At 33.6% G+C, this 15,995-nt stretch overlaps 1 pseudogene; it reads right to left on the bottom strand.

The window, feature by feature from the left end:
• Positions 1 to 7,410: 7,410 nt before the first annotated feature.
• Positions 7,411 to 12,016, bottom strand: LOC120182862 (annotated as a pseudogene).
• Between the last annotated feature and the right edge of the window lie 3,979 nt (positions 12,017 to 15,995).

Genomic DNA, 15,995 nt, shown 5'->3' with positions numbered 1-15,995 from the left:
GAGAGAAAACGCCTAATGATCCTTTTCTTTATTTCTTCGTATTTGGTGGAAACTGATAATTCCTTTTGAACAAACTATTATTTTTTATTGGGAAAGCGGGATAATGAAAGCAAATTCTTTTTGTTTTCAACTTGTGAAAACTCAATCAAAATTGGGGCAGCCCACACATATGACATACTGTCATAATGTGATATGTCCGGCTCCAAATGAGACGTGTCTTCTACGAATTGAGGGAATCTTGGGCTTTCATTATTCCTCCTCCTCCTTCAGTTCCATTTTCTTATAATTCAGCTTATTGTTACGTGATTAACATTGTTATTTGCATGAACCCAGTTACCTTATGAATTAAAAGATGGTTGTTGTCTCTAAACATTTTATGTTTGAGTACTTGCAAACAGAGATAATGAAAATGTTTATTGTCAAATGATTTAAAATCTTTAGAACATATATTATCTTATAATCATCTTGGTTTAATAAAAAAATAGTATTATTTAAATTTAATTATACATTCACTTTGTTAGTTAAATATTACAAGTTGTTAGAACCAAAATCATAATAAATATAAAAATTAAATTATGATTTAATCATGTCAAATCATCAAAAATAAAATAAATATTAGATTTATGGAAGTGTACCTGAATATATTGTTGGAAATTACCTAGAAGGTTGAGATCTTTGAATATTTCTTTGGTTATGATCTTCCAATAAAATATAATTCCCTTGAGTATAAACTCTCTGACGGGGTAAGAAAAAATACAAGATATCTATTTCTTAGGGACCATAACCTCTTTATACAATTGATTGAATAAGTTATTGTTTGTACTTATAATTTTACCCCTCATCAAGTTATAAATACAACTTTAATAGTATCTACACTTTTATTTTCATGATACTTCTAATACCTTACGACTTTATAACGTAATTGGCTACTTGATTTATTCATATTTTACGATAACAATATACATTATAAATATGTGTCCATTAATTATGGATTTTAATCCAACAATCTCCCACTTGGGTAACATATGTTTTCTAGTAAATGTATAACCTTATGAGCTCAAAACTTGTTATCATACAATAAGTATTTTATAACAATTTCGTCCATCAACTATATCCATATAGAATCAAAGTGTCCTTTGCCATATCTATCATGGCTAGACCCATCAATCATGGAGCGTAGCATGAAAATTACATGCAATATGAATTACACATGTCTATTTACAATTGGTCTTCTTTAAACATAAACGAGGTTAGTCTCTAAACAATAAAAGAGAGTGAATAAATTGAATACTTTATTTTTTTACCAAAAAATAACCTAATACATAAATGTTGGAAAAACAAATATAAGGAAATAAAACTCTCACTCAAACAATGATATCATCAAGTGATATAACACTCATATAAGTAGTGTGCACATGAAAGACCTTAGGTGTTCAGCCTTTTTATGAGCGGATCCATTATCATGGAATTTGTTCCAATGTGTTCAATAGATATTTGACCATTTTGCACCCTCTCTTTCATAACTAGGAACTTTATGTCAATATGCTTTGACTTAGACGATCTTCTATTGTTGTTGGAATATAGAACTTCTAACTTATTGTCACAAAATAGTTTAAGTGGCCTTTCAACATTCTCCAAAATATGTAGTCTGGTGACAAAGTTTCGCAGCCATATTCCATGGTTTGATGCCTCATAACATGCTACAAACTCTATTGCCATAGTGGAAGAAGCTACAAGTCTCTATTTGGTACTTTTCCAAGATATAGCTCCTCAAGCTAGCATGTAAGTATAACCTGAAGTATATTTTCTACTATCTTTGCATCCAACGAAATCAAAATACCCGATAACCTCCAGATGATCTGATCTCCTATAAGTGAACATGTAATCTTTTGTTCTCCAAAGATATCTCATAACCTTCTTGGTTGTTATCCAATGGTACATACCAGGGTTACTTGAGTATCTACCTAATATTCATACAATGTACATAATATTCGGACGTGTACATACTTGAGCATACATCAGACTCCTAATAGCTGATGTGTAGAGAATCTTTTACATTTCTTGAATTTCAAGGTTAGTTTTAGGACATTGAGCAAGACTAAATTTGTCTCCTTTAGCGATAGGAGTGTCAGTCGGCTTACTATTTTTGCATGTCAAACCTCTTAAGTACTTGATCGATGTAATTCTTTTGTGACAATCCAAGAATGCCCTGAGATCGATCTCGATATATCTGGATTCCTAAGAAAAAAGAAAAATCACCAAGCTCTTTCATTTCAAAATGCTTAGACAAAAATCTCTTGGTTTCATGTAACAAACCTACATCATGTGTGACAAGCAAAATGTCATCGACATATAAGACCATAAATATATGCTTACTCCCACTGAACTTGTGATATACACAATCATCAACCATATTCATCTCAAAACTAAATGAGATAACTACTTGATGAAACTTGTGGTACCATTGACGAGAAGCTTGCTTGAGTTCACATATGGATTTAGTTAATTTACAAACTATATCCTATGGATTTCCCGACTCAAAGTTTTTCGATTGTACCATATAAAAATTTTATTTAATGTTGTCATTTAGAAACACAATCTTAATATCCATCTGGTATTACTCAAGATCAAAATGAGCAACAAGGGTCATAATTTGTTTAACTATATTTTGATATAACAATTTAAGGCAAAATATTTTTGGACTTGAATTGAATTTGTTCAAAGTTTTTCAAAGTTTTCAAAAATAATTCAAAGTCCTTAAAACTTGGAATTGAGCACAAAACAATTTTTCTGAACAAGTAGTATTGATATTGTTCTTACAATATTCGATACCAATTGAACAAGTATCGATACTGTTCTTATGGTACCGATACCAAAGGTAAGGAAAGTATCGGTACTCACTAGGTACTACCGATACTACCAGCTTTGCTCAAATTCCAGAATGCAAAAATAGTACTGATACCCAAATGGATACTACTTTATATAGTAGTACTGATATCATTGACATAGTATTGATACCATCATGCCCCCAACTACTAGTAACGGCTAGTTGATTTAAATATAAACAAAGGTAGTATCGATACTCCTTTTAGGAGTACCGATACTCCTTGTTTTGGGCAGCCTTATTTTGTACAAAAATTTATCCCCAACGGCTCCAAACCACTTCCAACGGCTAGAAATGGTCACAACAACATTCCAACACATAAATACAAGTTGAGGACACTTGAAGAAGGGTTGGAACACCTATCCAAGCAATCAAACACAAGAGAAGTGTTTTTCACTCTTTATTCCAATTCTCTTGTAAATATTTTATTCTTGTGAACTTAAATATTTTTAAACACCTTCCTTTTTAGAGGCTTTCTTGTTTATATTCTTTTCCTTTTGTAAAGGGTTTTTGGTTCTATCTTAGCCAATTGAAAAAATAGGGATTTGTAAAGGTTATCTCTTGATACTGTAAAAAGAAAGAACAAATTAATGAATTTGTTAGAAAATCCTTAGTGAGGAGCTAAGGTAGTGGATGTAGACTTGGTTGATAAGTCGAACCACTTTAAATCCTTGTGTCAAATTATCTTATCTTTTTGTTCTCCCTACTCCCTAAAATCAATTATATTAATTAAACCCTTTGCACTTTTTCGGTTATCAATTGAACCTCTTCATATATCCCAACAATTGGTATAAGAGAATAACTCTTTAGAAGGTTTAACCACCTTGAGACGTTCCTAGAAGAAGCTCAACCAATTCCCAAAGCAACCAACAAAGAAATGGCTTCTACTTCTGGTGCCTATTATATTGAAGATTCACAACTGGTCAACAAGTCACCCTACTTCAATGGAGCAAATTATGCCTATTGAAAGAATAGGATGATGCTCTTCATTCAAGCCAACGATCTAGGAGATTGGAACTCAATCATAAAAGGCTACACCATTCCAACCAGCGATATGGATGATTGGAGTGATAGAGAAAAGAAGAAGTTCCAACTCAATGCTAAGGCTATGCACATTCTCTTTTGTGCATTAGGCTCGGATGAATATGGAAGAGTCTCTTCTTGTTCCAATGCCAAAGAGATATGGGATAAGTTCCAAGTCATTCATGAAGGAACAGATGAAGTAAGGGAAACCAAGATAAATCTTCTTAACCATAGCTACGAGAATTTCAAGATGAAACCCGATGAAGACATCAAAGCTATGATAGATAGATTTTCCATGATTGTCAACGGGCTCAAAGGATTTGGAGAAGTAATCTCTAATGAGAATCTTGTGAGGAAGTTGATATACTCTCTTCCAAAGTCTTGGAAATCGAATAAGATAGTGATTATCGAAGCTAGAGACCTAAAATCTCTCACTCTCGACGAGCTAATTGGTTCTCTACTCAGCCATGAGTTGATGGTGAAGGAAGAGGAAGAAGATGAAGAGAAGCAAAACAAGAAGAAGAATGATGTAGGCATTGCCTTCAAGTCCACCAATGAGACCTATCAAGATTCAAGTGAATTAATGGATGAAGACGATGATGATGATGAAGAAGAGATGGTCAAGCTCTTCAAAAAGTTCAAAAGATTCATGTCTTCCAAAGAAGTAAAGCATGAATCAACCAAGAAGAAAGGTCCCCCAGTGTGCTTCAATTGTCAAAGAAATGGGCATGTCAAGTATGAATACTCTCTCCTAAAGAAGAAGGGATCATCAAAGAAAAAATATTTATGGTAGCTTGGAGTGATGAAGATAACTCAAATGATGAAGATGAAGTAGCTAACCTATGCCTTATGGCCATCGAAGGAGATTCCGAGGTATCTTCTAACTCAAATGATTTAAATTCACATTCTTTTGATGAATTACAAGATTCTTATAACGAGTTGTATTTGGAATTTGAGACCATGAATTCCATATATAAGAAATTAATTTCAAAATTTAAAGTTTAAAATGATTTGATTTTGAAAGCCAAAGTTGATTTTGAAAATCAAAATGAAATTTTGAAAAATTATTTAAAGCTTTCAAAAGTTAAAATCAATGATTTAGAAAAAGAAAATTTTGATTTGAAAGTTAAGCTTGATAGCTTAACAAAAGAAAAAGAATTAATTTCTAAAAACAATTCATTATGTTTGAAAATGGCAAAATGCTCACATTGCCCTTTTTATGGTCATTTGGAACATACTAGTCCCATAAAGAAAAGAAAATCTTTTAAAATTAGACAAGTATGGGTTCCTAAGGGAACAAGAGGCATTGAAAATAACGTCCAATGATCCAAAGCAATTTGGATACCAAGATCCAAATAAAATGCCTCTTGTAGGTGTGTGGGAGCAATGGTGATGAAGATGAAGATACTCAATGCTCTATCCACACTTAAAAAGGAATGAGTAACCTAATGTTTTTTATTTTGATTATTTGGTTACTCATTTTGATTTAAACATGCATGAGTTTTTGATTTTAAATGATTATGCATTGTTTTTAATCTCATGTATGTTGAAAAATGTTTTATGATGAACATTTTAATGTTTTAATGATTTTTCATAATTTTTAAGTTCATCATAATGAATTTTGGTCAAAATTGATTTTCAATGAAAATGATATCTCTCTAACAATTGATATCAACTTTTCAAATGCTTTGATTTTACAAATTTTAAATATTTGACCTAAATTTAAATGTTTATGCATGTGCTTTAAATGTTGAAGATATCTCTCTTACAATTGATATAAAATTCTTCAAATGCATAACATTTTTGAAAAGTTTTATGCATATGCACTTAATTTCAACATTGATTATTGCATAAAGTATTTTAGTCTTCGATATATTGAATTTCATGTGCTACTAACATGTTTGTTATTTTTTGAAATTCAATTTTGTTTAAGTGTCAAGCTTTTAAAGTTAAATTTTGTTTGGAATACACTTTTTGAGGGGGAGCTTTGATTTTTCAAATGCTTTTAATGTCAAATTTACCACTTACTCTCCAAAGTTATTTTTTAACTTTAAAGTTGAATTCTTTTTTATCTAACAAAAAGACGGAAAAGTATGGTTTGCAAAATTCAATTTCTTAATGAAAAAGGAGAGTTGTACATTTTTACATATTTTCCAACAATTAGTATCTTTTTCATTAAACATTTTATTAAGGGGGAGTTTTGCCAAAAACAAATTTTCAAATGTTTTGTTATATCAAAAAGGTGGAGATTGTTGAACTATATTTTGACATAACAATTTAAGGCAAAATGTTTTTGGACTTGAATTGAATTTGTTCAAAGTTTTCAAAAATAATTCAAAGTCCTTAAAACTTGGAATTGAGCACAAAACAATTTTTCTGAACAAGCAGTACCGATACTGTTCTTACAGTATAGATACCAATTGAACAAGTACCGATACTGTTCTTATGGTACCAATACCAAAGGTAAGAGAAGTATCAATACTCACTAGGTAGTACCGATACTACCAGCTTTGCTCAAATTCCAGAATGCAAAAATGGTATCGATACCCAAAGTGGTACTGATACTACCTTATATAGTAGTACCGATATCATTGCCATAGTGTCGATACCATCAGGCCCCAATGGCTAGTAACGGCTAGTTGATTTAAATATAAACAAAAGTAGTATCGATACTCTCTTTAGGAGTACCGATACCCCTTGTTCTGGGCAACTTTATTTTGCACGAAAATTGATCCCCAATGGCTCCAAACCACCTCCAACGGCTAGAAACGACCACAACATTCCAACACATAAATACAAGTTGATGACACTTGAAGAAGGGTTCGAACACCTATCCAAGCAATCAAACACAAGAGAAGTGTTTTTCACTCTTTATTTCAATTCTCTTGTAAATATTTTGTTCTTGTGAATTTTAAATCTTTGTAAACACCTTTCTTTTTAGAGGTTTTCTTGTTTATATTCTTTTCCTTTTGTAAAGGGTTTTTGGTTCTATCTTAGCCAAATTGAAAAGATAGGGAGTTGTAAAGGTTATCTCTTGATACTGTAAAAAGAAAGAACAAATTAAAGAATTTGTTAGAAAATCCTTAGTGAGGAGCTAAGGTAGTGGATGTAGACTTGGTTGATAAGTCGAACCACTTTAAATCCTTATACCAAATTGTCTTATCTTTTTGCTTTCCTTACTCCCTAAAATCAATTCTATCAATTAAACCCCTTTGCACTTTTTCGGTTGTCAATTGAGCCTCTTCATAAATCCCAACATAATTGTCCTAAAAGAGTCTTTCGATGAAACTAGAGAGAAGGCAATGCCTTCCTTTTGAGTATATCCTTTAGCTACAAGACGTGCCTTACACCTCTCCACATTACCATTTGCATCATTCTTGGTTTCAAATATCCATTTTCAACCAATTGGTTTTTCATCTTAAGTTAATGGGATAAATTCCCAAACTTTATTGTCTTGCATGGGCTTATACTCTTCTTGCATGTCATCGATGCACTCTTGAGAGTTAGTACTTTTTACTTCTTCCGCTACTTGCAGACCTTCTATATCTTCTGGCAGACTTGTCACTACCACCGATGCCCAATCAGAAGCTCCCTTCGGTACCTAATTCCTGATTGCTAGAAGCCTGAAATGGTGATGGATTATGAGGTGTGGTTGGTTGGGCTCCAAATTGGAACGTCGCTCCTGCTGGGTTTGATGCGCCCAAAGGAGACCCGGATGGTGGTTGACCAAATGTTGAAACAACCAATGAAGCATGAACGGTGTCCTATGCCATCATATCCTCCATTTGATCATTACTGTTAGATGGGGCTGATCCAAAGACCAACCTGGGATTGGAGTTACCAAACACAGACTGCAATGGGATAGCACCTGCAGCTGGGGTTGACCCAAACACCACGTCAAGACTGGAGTTACCAAACACAGGCTGTGATGGAGTAGCAATTACAGCTGAAGTGAAAGAAAATAAGGAATTTGAGGAGGCACCAATGGATGACCCAAAGAGGCTAGGTGCACTGCTGGGAGCAGTAACAGAAGCCGATGATCCAAAGAAAAATCCTGATGATGATGATGAACCAAATATGAGCGACTTAGGGGCTTGCCAACTGGAACCAAGTGTGCCAGAAGTAATGCCACTGCGAGAGCTCAAAGAATTTGTTTCTGAAGAGGAAGAACTTAATCCAAATGTGGCCCCTAAACCAATCTTTTTAGCTATATTTGCTGATGACCCAAACACGAAACCGGCAATAGTTGAATTCCCAACTGATGAGATGAAGAAGACTGAATGGGCGTGCTCTGAGTCGAGGTACCACTAACTCCAATTCCAGCAGCAAATGCTTGGACATTAACAGCATTGAAAGGAATTGAACCCATAGTCTGTGTAGTAGATCTAGATGTAGCTGGAGCACTGAATCCAAAGATGTTGCTTCATATTCTAGTGATTGAAGCTGTAGCAGAAAAAATACTTTCTGTACTAGCCATTGACGAATATGTACCACAAAAAATACTACTGTCTGCATCTTTATTTGCAGATGTACCACCAAATATACCACTGCCTGTGTTTGTGTTGCTGAAAATGCCACCTCTGGAGTTTGTGATGTTGGAAGATGTATCATTGAGCTTGCTATTTTCAGAGCTTGTAACTATAGCAGTTGTACAACTAGAAGTGCTGCTGCTAGGGCCTGTAACTGCTGATGAACCACCAAAAATATTACTTGTAGAGGTAGTAAAAACATAATTACTACCAAAAGGACCAACATTGCTAGAGCTTGTATCCTGGGTCTTCACTTCAGCTGCTTCCCTTGAAGTTGCTGATAACATTGAAATTGAAGCTGATGGATCACCAGAAGATGCAAACTTGAAAAGAGGCATAAATGATGAGACTGAGGCATCAATTGAGGGGCTGCTGCTTGTACTGCTAATAGTGACATTGACCGTTGTGGAAGCGGTGGCAGCAGTGAAAGTGTCAGTGCAGGTGATGGATACATAACTGGTAGAGCCACTGGATGAACTTTGACCACTACTGGGGATTAGAGATGGTGTAGGCAAAGAGTAAGAAAAAGGACTTGAAGTAAGAGACCCATTATTCAAAGTAGAACAACTTCTCGAGGCATCAAACTTGAAGATGCTTTCAGCTGAAGTCGAAGTTGATACTGCAGTGGATGTTGTTGTTTCAGGTGTGCAGAAAATTCTAGTTGGAGTATTCTCCTTACCAATTTTATTCGACAAATAATTGGTTGTACCAGGAGCAGTAGTAGCAAAGCTGCAAATAAAACAACAAAGGCATTAAACAATAAATATCTATACTGATACAATGTTGTTTCCAAAAGAAACAATATCTTGTGATTGTTATTTAAGTAAGAAGTGAAAAGAAAGGGATTAGAGATAGCAACAAGAAGATAGATCTTCAATAAGGTGCTCCTATGTAGATAAACAAGTTCATCTATAAACTGATGAAGTATACACACCTTTTGATTTCTTACAAGAACTAGAGGTGTGTGTTTGAATGACTCAAGTCAAAATCAAGTTGACGAGTCCAATCTAATGATTCAAACTTTCTTTGAAATTTTTTTCGAGTTAGGTAAGTAGTTTCTCTTCAAATTTAATTGTAATTATTTATAATATTATCATATTAGTTCCAATTTAAAACAATATTCTCTAATCATATAAGATATACATATATATTTCTTCATATTATTTTCCATGAGTGTAATATTTAATAAATCAAATATCAGTTAAAATTATAAAATATATTTGTAAAGTTACTTTTCTAAAGAAGGGATTTTGAGGATAAAGTTTAGAAGTGAAGTCACAAGGGACGTGGAATTGGCTAGATTCACCTCCTAATTCCAACCCCTCACCCCATAAGAACTCCCATACTTGGTAACTTTTTACTTCCTTGAAATCAACTATCCCTCTGTCTATTCGTCTCAACTAAATCCACTAATAGTATATATATATATATAATGCCTGCATTGTAAGGCGTTGAGAGAAAAGAAGGGGAAGGGGAACGAGAAGGGGAAGGGGAACGGGAAGGGGACGGAGAAGGCGAACAAATGTCTTTCCAAGCTAGAAATGTTGACTAATTGATATATAGGCTCAAGGGTCACGGTAAACTAAAATTATCAATTTCGTCTCTATCGTATTTTCGCATCAATTTTACCTTCGAAATTGTTTAATTTCATTAATGTCTGCCTTTGACCGTCTTGACTAACAGAACCGTCACCTCAGATAATTTTGCTGATGTGTCAGCCTGATGACGTGGTAATAACAAAAAAATATTATTATTTTTTAAATAACAAAAAATATTATTATTTTTTAAATAACAAAAAAATCCTAATCCCTAATCAACTCTCTAATGTTCTCCCTCACTGAAGCAACCAAAGGTCACCGGCCACTGCACGACGGTGGTCATTACTCCCTCCGACCATCGCTAGGAACTCTGAAGAAGCCTAAACGTCGACCTAAAACTCTCTAAATAGCCCAGCGGTGGCCTGACGAAACGAGACCCCAAACTAAACCTAAAGCCCCCTCCTTTTCCTTTGAACCTTTGACGATCGGAGAACGAGCAACGACGAGGAAACACCGTCGATTGGTTTTGCTCGGAATTTCACGAGGATCTCGATTGAGCAGGCAGTGAGGCAAACAGATGGTCGTGGTGGCCAAAAATTATCAAAAATCAGTTTCGGTGATAAGATTTTTTGATGAACCTTCGATCAACGATTCACGATTCACGACGAACGACGATGAGTTTCAACAAACAACCACCGAGGTTATGGTCTGGACGAGGTAACACTTCCAATAGAGGGGCAGTGACTAAGATCGAAGCTAATGAGTCGAACGATCTTTCATATTTTCACGATGAACGGTGAACGATAGTGATGATCTAACGATCATAGTTTGGTTAGGGGATGAAGTAGAAGTTAGCAGTGGTGGCAGTGCATGCCACAGCCGGTCAGAGAAGGGGTGAACGATAGTGGCACGGTGGAGGAATGACTAGAGAGTTTTGTTTTCCTTGGATTTGTAATTAGGAAATTTTTTTGTTATTTAAAAAATAATAATATTTTTTTGTTATTACTACGTCATCAGGCTGACACGTCAGTAAAATTATCTGAGGTGAAAACAGCTGGTATCCACATCAACAGAAACTAATGGTTCTGTTAGTCAAGATGGTCAAAGGTAGACATTGATGAAATTAAATAACTTCGAGGGCAAAATTGATGTGAAAATATGATAAGGACGAAATTGATAAATTTGGTCTACTACAGGGGCAACCGTGATCCTTAGGCGTATATATATACCAACCTGCTTGAGTTCTTCAGTTTTGTGTCTGAACTTGCAATGAGATTAGCACCTGAAGATCCAGTAGCTGATGAAATTTCACCAACATTGGCAGTGGCAAAGCGAAATTCGGAAGTAGCAGCATCTGACTGCTTAGCTGAAGCAATTTTCTCCCCAAAGCTAAGCATAGAATTGGCCTTTGGTTCCTCCAAGGATGCATCTTCCTTAGCTGTTGAAGTTGACTGTGATGCCAACAACGCTGCTGGCACAGATGAAGTGTCCACCTTTAGAACAGGAAAAGTAACACCAGCATTGTTTTCAACAACTGTTGATCCATCAGATGTCCTGAAATCTGGTTTTAATCTGAATGCAGACTTAACTTCAGAAAGACTAGAATGCTTCTCTACAGATATAGCAGCAGCAACACTCTTACTCCCTTTATCAGGTGTAGCAGATGCAAACCCATTAGGATACCCATCATCCAGATCCAGATAATCCTGTGATAGACCGTAAATTTTTAAGGTCATAAAAAAGGAAAAAGAAAGACTAAAATATAACATTAAGGCTCATAAATTTCCGGTGTCAATCTGAAAGTAGCTATTGAAAGACTTTTCTTCCCGCATCTTCGAATCAAGATCATAGCACTTGATAGGAAAAAGTTACAGAAGGAAATTTGATCGTAATATATTGCCTGTATCTTCCAAAAATCATAACCAGAAAAGATATAAGACATCAATTATATCTATTTACCCATTAATACTGACCTCATTTGTACTCGTATGAAAAACCGTCTTGTCTTTCTTGAGATCATTTTCTCTCTCTTGAGGTTTCATAAAAAATCATCAAAATATTTTATCTTTAATGAATCATTTTCTCATCTCTTGAGGATTTGATTAAAAAAAACTTCAAAAATGTATTTATCAAGACCATAAGACCATTTTTCCTTTCTTAAGGATTTCATTAAAAAGATCTTCTAAAACAATCTTTATTTCTCAATACCATTCCCCTTTCTTGAAGACATATTCAAAATTTTTAAAGAATCATACTTTTCAAAGACAATTTCCCCTCTCTTAAGGATGATTTTTAGTGTTTCTCTATAAACAAAAATTTTATATCCCTTGAAATATTTCTCTTGAAATAATTTTTTTATCTCGCTTGAGATAGTTTTCTCTTGAAAATTTAAGTCTCACTTGAGACTGCTTCTCTCAAAACAAAAAATTTATCTTGCTTGAGATAATTTACTTTTGAAGATTTTTGTCTCACTCGAGACAGTTTCTCTCAAAACAAAATTTTTTTCTCTCGCTTTAGATAGTTTTCTCTTGAATTTTGTTTTACTCAAGACAATTTGTCTCAAAAAAAAAAAATTATCTCGCTTGAGATAGTTTTCTCTTGAAATTTTTTGTATCACTTGAAACATTTCTCTCAAAACAAAATTTTATCTCACTTGAGATATTTTCTCTTAAAATAAATTTCATCTTACTCGAGACAATTTCTCTTGAAACAAAAATTATATCTTACTCGAGATATTTTCTTTTAAAATCTCTTTATCTCACTCAAGACAACTTTTCGAAATGACTTAACCCGCAAAGGTGAGTCATCCTAAATCGACTTAACTCGCAATGGAGGAGGAGTTTGTAATCTAGCTTAACTCAACAACGATGAGCTATTTTCCGGTCAAAGTTTTTGAAGACCAATTTCAACTTCACAACGAAGGATATTGGGTTTGGAAGTAATTTCAAAATTGACTTAACTCGTAATGGATGAGTCGTCGACAATCTAGCGTAACTCGCAACGAGGAGCTAATTTTTTACATTTTAGGCATGCCTAAAAGCATCGCATTCATGACTTACATGCATGTGTATGATTTTGTAGATTTTTTAGTCAAATTTCAACTTTACAACAAATGATATTAGACTAAAAAAAATCCAAGATTTGACTTAACCCACAAAGGGGATTCATCCACAACTTAGTTAACTTAAGGAGTCAACCTAAACTTCATTTCCTTGGATAGAGGAACTAATCATCCAAACTATATTTAATACTCACAAACACACTAATCAATGGTTATGTTGACTTTTGCAGATTCAACTACTTTGGGTCTAAGAGGAACCAAGCAAATATTTTCAAACTCGTCTACTTAAAGATGTAAAAGATGTTGATATGCCCTCAAATTGGACTAAAATATGCCAATCATCCTTAAAGAAGCAGAAAAAGTATAAGAACGTATTAACATAAGGTCAAAGGAAAGGGATGACACCATGAAACGAAGCTACATCAAACAAACAAAAATTGGTCATTTTTTTTATCTTTTCTTTATTCTTGTTACATGCCAATGATCAAAGAAGGGCAACTATAATACCTATTTTTTCTAAGCTCCAAATTTATCTGAATGCAAAAGAGTCCGTTCACATTAACTATGGTGAAAAAGAAAGTGTTATCATATTACAGAACATCTGAGAGGAATCTTGCTATATTCAATGTGATATCCTATCAATAGAAAAGAATATGCTAATTGATGTGATTAGATAATACTCGATGTTATTTTCTTACATAAAAAGATCTTATCATATTTAGGCACATATTAGTCGTTGATGTAAAAAAATCTTAATCATTGGATGTTTAGAGGCTCAACTATAAATAGAGGTCTTCTCTAATCCATTAGATACACAGAAAAAGAAAAAAAATGAGGAGAAAAAAGTAAAGAAAAAGGGAGAAAAAGAGGGGGAAAAAAGAGTCGTGCAAAGTGTTGTAATCCAAAAGAGAAGAGGAATAAAAATATTTTTTTGTTTAAAGTAACATTTTCTCAAAGGTAAGTAATTATAATCTTCTATTTAATTTAGCCTCGAGCTTTATTTTTAATACAATTTAGTCACCGTTTATTTTAAATTGTTCATAGTTTCATTTTTTTTAATTTATTTACATTTATGCATGTATTTTTAATTCTTTGCATTATAATCTTACCATGTTAATTGAATTGATTCCTTGATTTGTCTCTTTAAATTTTTTAAATAATATTCTATGAAGCATGTTGTTTGATTGCATGACATCTTTCTAATAAGCATGATATCCTCATCTACATCATTAAACCCTTTCAATAATGAATTAAAAGGCAATGCTCGTTTATTTTAAATTATCAAAGAGAGTTATCCTAATCCACATGGGTAGTTTAATTACTTAATTTAAAATAAACAAGTACCCTCTTGTGGAACCATTTAAAAATAATGGCACCTTAAAATCAATTAGGAGGGAAGAAAGGGAAATGTTCTCATATTTAGATTTATAGAAAATGAGCCTCTCAATCCTATTTGACGGTTTAGTTTCGGTATTTATAAATATTTGAACATTCTCTATCTATTTTAAAGGTCCGATAATTTTTCATTAATAAAACTTTTATTTTTTGCACAACCTTAGGTAAATAAATACAATGTTTGATTATGATATTTCTTATTTCTTTTCAAATAAGAAAAAACAACCACTCTATATTATATTAGGTTGTATTTCCCTTTGGTTTTAAATGTTGAAGTGTTAACAAATTAACATAAAATATTCGAGAAGAAATATTGATAACTCACTGCGTTAGTTGGAAATGAGAGGGATGCAGCTCTACCTTATATTAGGCGATTAACTCTCTCTAGTTAAATGCAAAAAATTGTTAACTTTTCTCTCTAAACTCTTAATGGGTTAAATAACTTTGTATTTATTTAACTAAAAGGGATCATTAATTAAACTGATATTCGAATCCATAAAATCCGTTGCAAAGATAATAATTAATCAACTAAGTACCGATCTTCTGGCGTTGTGAGGTACTAATCTATCCTTACACGTAATCAACTCTCGAACTCATTTGTCTAGAAAACATGCCTAAAAGTCATTTTAATAATTTTAAAATTAAATTTTATTAAAATGATAATATTTTTTATGATCCAATTACACCCTATATAAAGATTAATGGTGACTCCCTTGATATCTCTAGCTATGTTGATATTGTATTGGATGGTTTGGTTTGAATCTCTCCTATTGTTGTTGAATTCTAATTCATTCCTTCCTTTTCAAATCCCCTAAATGATTGTTGAAAACAAAGTTCTCCAAGGAATGCCCTCGTGCCCATTTTATTTGAGCAACATTTCTTGTGTAATCAGTCTTTGAAATCCCTATTATTGAATTGGTATTCATATCGTCCCGTTTGAATTCCTTCCCAAATCGCCTTTGCCATTTTGCAAGTTCTTAAGATATGTTCCAGAGTTTCAATTTCCCCTTGGTAATTTTTAAAATCCACCTCTTGTGTTATCTTATTTTTTACTCTGATTTCATTTGTGTTGAATTTATTTAGGTAACTTAATCAAATGAACACTCTTATTCGTTTATGGTTTGCATCTTCCATATCCAATTGTGTTTCCAGATCTGTTAAGACGATGGGTCTTTGTTTAATATCTCTTTGAAAGCATACTTAATTGTGATGTTTCCATCTTTGAAATGACCCCAAATAATCTTGTCCTGATCACGCCTTGCAACCATCAGTAGAATCAGTATGTTTCTAATATGGTTTATCGTGTCCCTCAACACCAAATTCTAGAGATATAGTATTTCGAGTCACCATCCACCGAAATAAGGTATACAACCTTCACATCACTATAATTTTCTCTTTTTGGATAATCCTTTCTGAGGGCATACTTACTCACCCACCAGTAGTGCCACAAATAAGTATGTTCCTCGGATCGCATCTGATGTTTGTGGCCTCTTCTAATGATGTGTTGTGTACTTAGAATCCCTTTCTAGGTAGACGAGTTCCTAGCTTGGTTTCCCACATTCATA

The sequence above is a fragment of the Hibiscus syriacus genome, unplaced genomic scaffold, assembly GCF_006381635.1.
Source record: "Hibiscus syriacus cultivar Baekdansim isolate YM2019G1 unplaced genomic scaffold, ASM638163v2 tig00112738_pilon, whole genome shotgun sequence".
Taxonomy (NCBI): Eukaryota; Viridiplantae; Streptophyta; class Magnoliopsida; order Malvales; family Malvaceae; genus Hibiscus; species Hibiscus syriacus.
This window is presented reverse-complemented; position numbering and strand designations above follow the sequence as displayed.